This window comes from Monodelphis domestica, chromosome 3 (assembly GCF_027887165.1).
Source record: "Monodelphis domestica isolate mMonDom1 chromosome 3, mMonDom1.pri, whole genome shotgun sequence".
NCBI lineage: Eukaryota > Metazoa > Chordata > Mammalia > Didelphimorphia > Didelphidae > Monodelphis > Monodelphis domestica.
In genome coordinates this window covers 332,581,760-332,589,645 of record NC_077229.1, presented here as the reverse complement: position 1 = coordinate 332,589,645, position 7,886 = coordinate 332,581,760, and the positions used below count along the sequence as shown (strand labels likewise).

At 36.3% G+C, this 7,886-nt stretch overlaps 1 non-coding gene across 1 annotated transcript; it reads right to left on the bottom strand.

Annotated features, from left to right (window-relative positions):
- Positions 1 to 7,328: 7,328 nt before the first annotated feature.
- LOC130458642 (U6 spliceosomal RNA) lies at positions 7,329 to 7,434 on the bottom strand. The gene has a single exon (XR_008918051.1). It is a non-coding gene; the product is annotated as a U6 spliceosomal RNA (small nuclear RNA).
- Between the last annotated feature and the right edge of the window lie 452 nt (positions 7,435 to 7,886).

Here is a 7,886-nt window from a genome sequence, read left to right as displayed (position 1 = left end):
GTCATTCTTTGATGAATATGCATATTTATCTTTCTGCTTCTAACCCAATCATGTAAAAGTTTTGGCAAGCCACAATCACAGAGGGATCAGCATTTTGAGATGACAAAGAGTCCTCCAATTGATTAAGGAGCTGGAAGAACTTATGATTCAAGAGTTGCTGAGCAGGAACTGAGAGCAAATCTAAAAATGCAATCTACTCATTTCCCAGTCTCTTGTTCTTGGCAAGTTATAGTAAGGAAGACTGTTTTGAGTTGCTGGATGAAGCGAGTAGTTGCCCCATCTTCTTGGTCACTAAATGCCCCTGAGTGCATGATGTTACTCTTTACTTATTGTTTCTTTCTTTCTGATTTTAGGTGAACGCATGTTCCAGGATAGTCTGTCTCTCTCTTCATAGAGTTCTCATGAAATTTGCTGAGGTATATGACAATGGTAATAGAGAAGTCACTCCCCTGTTTTGCTGAACTGAATTCTCACAAAGTATGCCATCTGTGATGAAGAGATGGCTCTGACAGGGTTCAGTAATCTACTACTGGATCAAGCTAGCTGCTTTTGATTTAGGCTGCTTATCTGTTATTATAAGTTACTAATACTATGGTGGCTATTGCTGCTACCTCCAGTGGATTCTGCTTCTAATTCAACTTGCTGGTAGCTTCTCTGGATCTTTGGAACTGTCCAGAGTACCAGGGCACTTCACTATCTCAATATTCCTTTGGCTCACAAGAATTTCCAAATGGTAAGATTGGAAATGGAGAATATCTGCAAATGTTTCAAGAACTGAAACTAGGCAAAGAATATCTTTAGGTACTTATCCTTCCCCAGAAAACTATAAAGATCCTACTACATATAGTATTGTTTATAGCCTTTACCACCCCCCCCCACTAGAATACAGACAGTAATAGTTTCACTTGTGTCTTTATATCTATAATATATAGCATAGTTAATACCACTTAAAGTGCTATTGAATTGTTTATGCAAAGTTTTTTCAAGAAACTGAATTGCTATGTTCCTTTTCCAAAGAGACCGCAATGGGTAGAACAGTTTTTCCCAAGAGTTTTCCTAAAATGGTACACAAACCTATTGGAACAGCTAAAGGTTTGTTTTTATAAATTATTAAAGCTATATCCCACTTCTGGACTCTCAATTACACAATAACAGAAGCTGTGTCATCAAAATTTTTCATCTCCTCCAGGGTTTAGCATAGCACAACCCAACATTGGAAAAAATGTAACAATTTTTTTCAGAATTTAATAGAATGAATGAATACATAACATTTTGATGGGAGGAAAACTTTCCTTATATGTACATATTTTAGGATTTCTCATCATATGTAAAATTTAATAATCTAACTCTCTATTGTCTTGAGTATCTTCTTTCCCTTACTTGACTGGTATAGATGTGGCTTCTTTTTTATTGTTTCTTGGTGGACTCATTCTCCTGTTAAATCTTAACTGGAACTTCCTATTCTGATTACTCTTCTATTACCTTTTCCCTGAACTTATATATAGTGTTTGGGTCATTGTATAGGAGAGGTTGAAGTATACGATACATAAGCTAACATCAATAATACTAATGACTTTTTTATTGCATGCTTCTATCATTCTTTTCTCCTCTTGACACAATGATAAACTCTTCAAGGGAAGTTCTCATGTTTCTTATTTGTGTTGGGAAATGAAGAGTGCTCAGGATTGGATCCCCATTTTTCCCTAGGCAATTATCTGAGTAATTGTCTTCAACATGGCAGAAAAAAATGATAACCCAAGTTTTAAGCTGATTCACTTGAGTTAAATTTTACATATTATTTGAAATAAATATGAGTTCCTCCCTTTTCAGATGAGTTTATCCTCAAATGTGTTCTTACTTTTGATTAAAAGGGATTTTATCATGCCAGGATTGAATAGGGACCCTCTAAAGTGAGGGTGAGGCTCAGGTTCTGTGGGGATGGGGAGGTAGTTTATATTCATTGTACAATAAATTCTTTGATACATTGCACACATCAATCACCTTTGTAAACTATGTTGCTCAAGTCCAATAAAATCCAAATGATTATCTTATAATTGTAGTTTGATTCTGCAAAGCTGGCAGCTCAAGGATATTGAGTGCAAATCCAGTAGTGTCTCAAATATTGTGCTCCAAATACTTGTATGACTTAAGTATCATTTCCAAGACAGAAGAATGGTAAGGGCTAGGCAATTAGGGTTAAGTGACCTGCCCAGGGTTACACAACTGGGATATATCTGAGGCCAGATTTGAACCCAAAATCTCCCATGTCCAGACCTGGGTCTCTAACCATTGGGAAACCTTGCTGCTCCTCTGCTTTTAAGGATGCTAATAATGGAAAGAAAGTCAAGTTATATAAGTGTGAAGCTTTGTATATGCATGTCTTCTGCTGTTCTCTCAAGGAGCGCACTTGGGATAGCTTATGAATTCTACATTGGTATGCATGCTGTATGCCCCTTGCTATTGTTCATATATATGGTTATATAAATATAGATGTATATGAATAATGTATATGTACATAGATATATACAATATATTCATGTACACACACTACATTTTAACATATGAGCAAGGCTAGATTTTGGGGAAAAGGTCCATTCATCAAATATAAGCTAAATATTCAATGTGATAAAAGGGCAGTTTCAGCTTGAAAGTTTTAAAAAATATGTATTAAAATCATATCAACACAATTCCAAATTATGTAAAACAAATGACCACCATAAAGGTATATACTACATATTAAAAACAAATGTAAGTTGTTAAAACTTCTAAGTATTACTGTTAAGATTAAAATTCTCTAGAGGCTATATCTTAATTTATAATTATTTATTAAATAATAAAAATGCAGTCCAGGGAAGGAAAAGGTCTCTAGCCATATTTAGCTGTCCAGTCCCTCAGCAAGCTTTCTCCCCAAATATGGATTGGCCAATTCAATAGCCAAACCTCAGGCACATCAGCACTCTCTTAGCCAATCCAAGTCCAATTGTGTGTGCACTGCAGCACTCCTTTAACCAGCTCAAAGTCAGCTCAAGGCTGGCCCTCCCCTGGCCACCTTCCCAGGAGCCAGCTGCACAGCTGTATCATGGGCTCAGCAGTGCTCTCCTAGCCATCTCCTCTGTCTGTGGTTCTGAGGCCAAAAATAGAACCTGCTTCTTTTCCCTGCTCCAACATATTCTCCTTGTGGCATCCCTTTGGTTTGGCTGATTCTGAACTCAGTCCAGACAGAGGCAGATCTTCTAGATATCAAGAATCACCACACAGTCCTTAGAATAGTTGCATAGCACCAGTAAAGCATCTCCCAGCATTGTAGGCAGGATTCCACTCTTCATCTCAAGGAGATACCATTTAGAGATTCAGAAGAGCCTTTGCTTTAGAATCCAAAGGTTGTCTTAGGGTGCCAGAAAAGCAGTGCAGGCTAGTGTTAAATTTCCATACTGCCTAACCTAATAAATGTAATCATTATACTTGATCCCAATTTTATTTCATGCCCCTGTCTGATATTGATCTCTCTTCATTCCATCCTTGGTCTAATGCAAGATTTTTAAAGAACATAATCATGCTATTTGTTTATTTCTAGGTCCTTAGAGATAATAAGCTCTTTATTAATGGATTGAAATGAAGCTCAAATCTTGCTAAACATATACATCACCTTTTTTTTATTCAGGGTATGACATCTATTTGGAGCAATTGAGAATGCAACGCCAAGGAACATTCATGCAGAGAAAAGGGCAGGGAATGTCAGCCTTACTTAATAGCCACATCAGTTATCTGACAGCCATTTACTATGCAAACCACATTCTCATAAACAGTACAGAAGAAATGACATCCATGCCATACTCATCTCAAAGACATTCAAATCATGACAGTCCTTCAAGTCTATTGCTAGAGCTGTCCCCAAGAACCCAGAAAATATATCCTACTTCATAGCTCAGTACTCATCTGTTTGTTGACCAGAAACATTAATAACAGAAAATAATCTCCAAAGTATTGATAATCTAGAGGTATGATGATAGTTGAAAGGCTCATGATGTCATGCCTCGGTAAGTTTTACTTCAAACAGGGGTCTACTTAGTCTCAAAGACTGTTTGCAAGAAGAATCTCTATTGCCTAGTCCTCTGCTGTTTTAAGTCCTGTCCATGAGTAATGGTATTTTAGTAGTAAATGGAATGTTGATGTTCATCTTGTTCAACCACATCAATTACATGATAATAAAACTACAACTAAAGAGATGAAGTTACTTCTTCAAGAAGAGATAGGGTGAGAAGAAAAGTGATCTGTTTTTCAAGCCAATGCTATTAAAACAACAAATAATTGTTTTGCTAGGCTATTGACTAGACTCAATCATTTAATAAACATTTATTCAGCATCTACTATGTACCAGGCACAGGGCATACAAAAGAGACAATAGGCAGTTCTCATCCTCAAGGAACTTATAATCTAGTTGGGGAGACAGAATGCAAAGAAGACATACAAAACAGTTATATATAGGAGAAATAGGAAATAATTAGGAGAAGGAAGGCACCAGAATAGAGGCTGGGAAAGCCTTCTTGTAAAAGATAGGATTTTATCTGGGACTTGGAGGAAGATGGAGAAAAGGGAAAGCATTTCAGACTTGAGAATCAACTGTAGAAAATTCCTGGGGTGAGGAGTTGAAGTGTCTTTAGTCGTGGAACACTCGGGAGGCCCTGGTTAACTGGATCAAAGAGTACCTGTCAGGGACTAAGGTGTAAGAAGACTGGAAAGGAAAGGGGAGTTATGAGGTGCTTTAAATACTAAATAAAGCATCTTGTATTTTATCTCTGAGGCTGTAGAGAGTCATTGGAGTTTAATAAGAAGTAGTATGTTCAGGGGGCAGCTGGGTAGCTCAGTGGATTGAGAACTAGGCCTAGAGATGGGAGGTCCTAGGTTCAAATCTAGTCTCAGACACTTCCCAGCTGTGTGACCCTGGGCAAGTCACTTGACCCCCATTGCCTAGCCCTTACCACTCTTCTGCCTTGGAGCCAATACACAGTATTGACTCCAAGAAGGAAGGTAAGGGTTTTAAAAAAAAAGAAGTAGTATGTTCAAACCTGAATTTTAGAAAAGCCTATGACATATCTTAGTTTATGTACATGCCTGCTACAAGACACCATGATGTAGTGGATAAAGTACTAGTCTATAATTGGTTTCCAGTTATTCTTCAGATACTACACACAAAATAGAAAAATATTGTGAAAATAGAATTGATGAGACTTGGCAATTAATTGGACAGGAGAATAAGTGAGATGAAGAGTTAATTATGACTCCAATATTATGAACATGATTGACAGGAATAATAATGGTACCCTTGAAGGAAGGGATTTTCTATTGGCCATCCAATCTAAATATTATTCCAAACTTCAGACCATTTGGACATCAGAGATACATAATCTGTATTTTTTTCATCTCATGTTGTCATGCTCAATTCTTTACTCCTTTACTCTAGTTTATGAAAAAAGAAGAATCTTATTCCAGTTCATATTCAATCATTATGCACAATAACAATGAGCAATTTTCCAAATTACATAGCTTGATTCTACCTCTTCTTCCCTTCTCAAGGAGATTGTCCCTACAACCAGAACCCTAATTAATTTTGTTTTCACTCTATCTGATGGTTTTTTCCCATATTGCATGCAAGCATTCTGAATAATAATAATTTATTAATAATATTTAGCATTTATATAGAGTTTTAATGTTTGAAAGTACTTTATATATATATGTTTATATGCAAATATATATATTATCTCAATGACCCCCACAATAACCTCATGAGGCAGATGTTAATATTATCCCCATTTTATAGATAAAGAAACTAAGGCTGAAAGGTTAAATGACTTGTCCATGGGTATACAACTAGTAAATACTTGATGTTAGATTTTAATTCAGGTCTTCCTGACTCAAGGTCAAGCATTGCCTCTGTGCCACATAATTGTCTACTGTACCACCTACCTGTCTACCAAAATATCTTTTACCCAGGAAAAAATAATCCCTCACTAGACTCCTATCTCGTAAAAATCATCATCCTGTTCCTCTTCTTTATCTCACAACCCAATTCCTAAGGTAAAGGTGTCTATACATGTTTCCTGTACTTCTTTTCCTCCCATATCTTTTCAAACTTTTGCAATCTGGTTTCTGACCTCATCATTCAACTGAAAATGCTGTCTCCATAGTTACTAATGATTTCTTGATTGCTAACTCTAGTGACCTTTCTTAATCTTTCTTATTCTTGCCTTCTCTGTAGCATTTGCTGCTAATGACTATCCTATCCATCTCAATATATTCTCTTTGGATTTTTGTGATACTACTTTCTAGTTCTCTATTCTTTTACTGACTTCCCCTTCTTGGTCTCCTTGATGTTTTCATCTTTCACATCATGATTCTTTATTTTTATAACCCTTCCCTTCCGCCTTGGAATCAATACTGTGTTCCAAGGATCCTTGGTTCCAAGGCAGAAGAGTGGTAAGGACTAGGCAATGGAGGTTAAGTGACTTGCCCAGGGTCACACAGCTAGGAAATGTCTGAGGTCAAATTTGAACCTAGGACCTCCCATATCTAGGTCTGGCTCTCAATCCACTGAGCTACCTAGCTTCCCCCACACATTATGATTCTTAAAGATTGTGTGCCCAAACACTTTTTCCTTGCCCCTCTTCCATTATCTCTACATAATCTCTCATTTTGAGACCCCATCAGTTCCCATGGTTTATCATTACTCAACAGATGACTTCTACAACTACACATCCATCCCTAATCTCTTTCATGTTTTAGTCTCACATTTCCAAAATGCCTTTTGGATATTTCAAACTGGATTTCCATTGACTCAAACTCAACTTGTATCAAAAATAACATTATTTTTTCCTTAAAAATCCTTCTTTCTCCCAGACTCCATATTTCTATCAAGTTTGGCCATACTTCCATTTCCTCTTGTTTGCAGCTTTAATGTTATTCTTGTCTCTATCTTTCCACATATCCCATCCATCACAAACTCTTGTTTTATCTCTCCAAGATCTATCATATTGCTGCTCACAGTGCTGTCATCAAGGTTCATGACTTCATTACTTCCTTTTTGGCATTATTGCAATAGCTTCCTATTGAGTCTCAACATCTCAAGTCTAGTTCATTTTTCATTCCATTCACCACTTAGCTGACAAAGTGAGTTTTCTATAGCACAAGTTTAACACTATGTCTCCCCTAGATAATAAAATCCAAAGACATTCTATTACCTCTCAGGTAAAAAATGAATTCTTGCAAGTTTTTAAAGTGCTTTACATACTGGTCCCAAGTTACATTTATAGAGAATTTTTTAACATTTAACACAGACTAAGAAACTGTTCACAAATTTGCATGTCTTCCTTGCAAGTGGCAATTTGAATCTTCTCTGTATTATTTAAATTTTAATATGTATAGCACCAAGGTGAGCACCTTCCCAAACATTTTCCATTTTTCCTCAGCCAAACTTGCCTTCTTAGTGTTTCTCACACAGAGTACTTAAGCTCTTATCTCTGCATCTTTTCATTAGCTATCCTCCAAGATGAAAGCATAAGCATACCTTAAAACTATTTCCAAGCATCCCTTTTTTTCTTCAATATTCAACTTGATCAACACCTTTAACACAATACCTTCCTGAGTCACCCAATGGTTAGACTTCCTCCTACAATGTACTTGTTATTAAATTTGTATATTCTTGAATATGAATGTGTAGTCTCCTTTGAGATAATCTAAGCTCTGTGATGTAATGAAATATTTCATCTTTGTGTTGATATCCCTGATGCCCTGATGTTCAGTATAAAATAACAATTTAATTAAAGCTTGTCCATGCTAATCTAGATATAAAGTAAGATAAAATTTTTAAAGGATAATAAAAGCAACTGAGT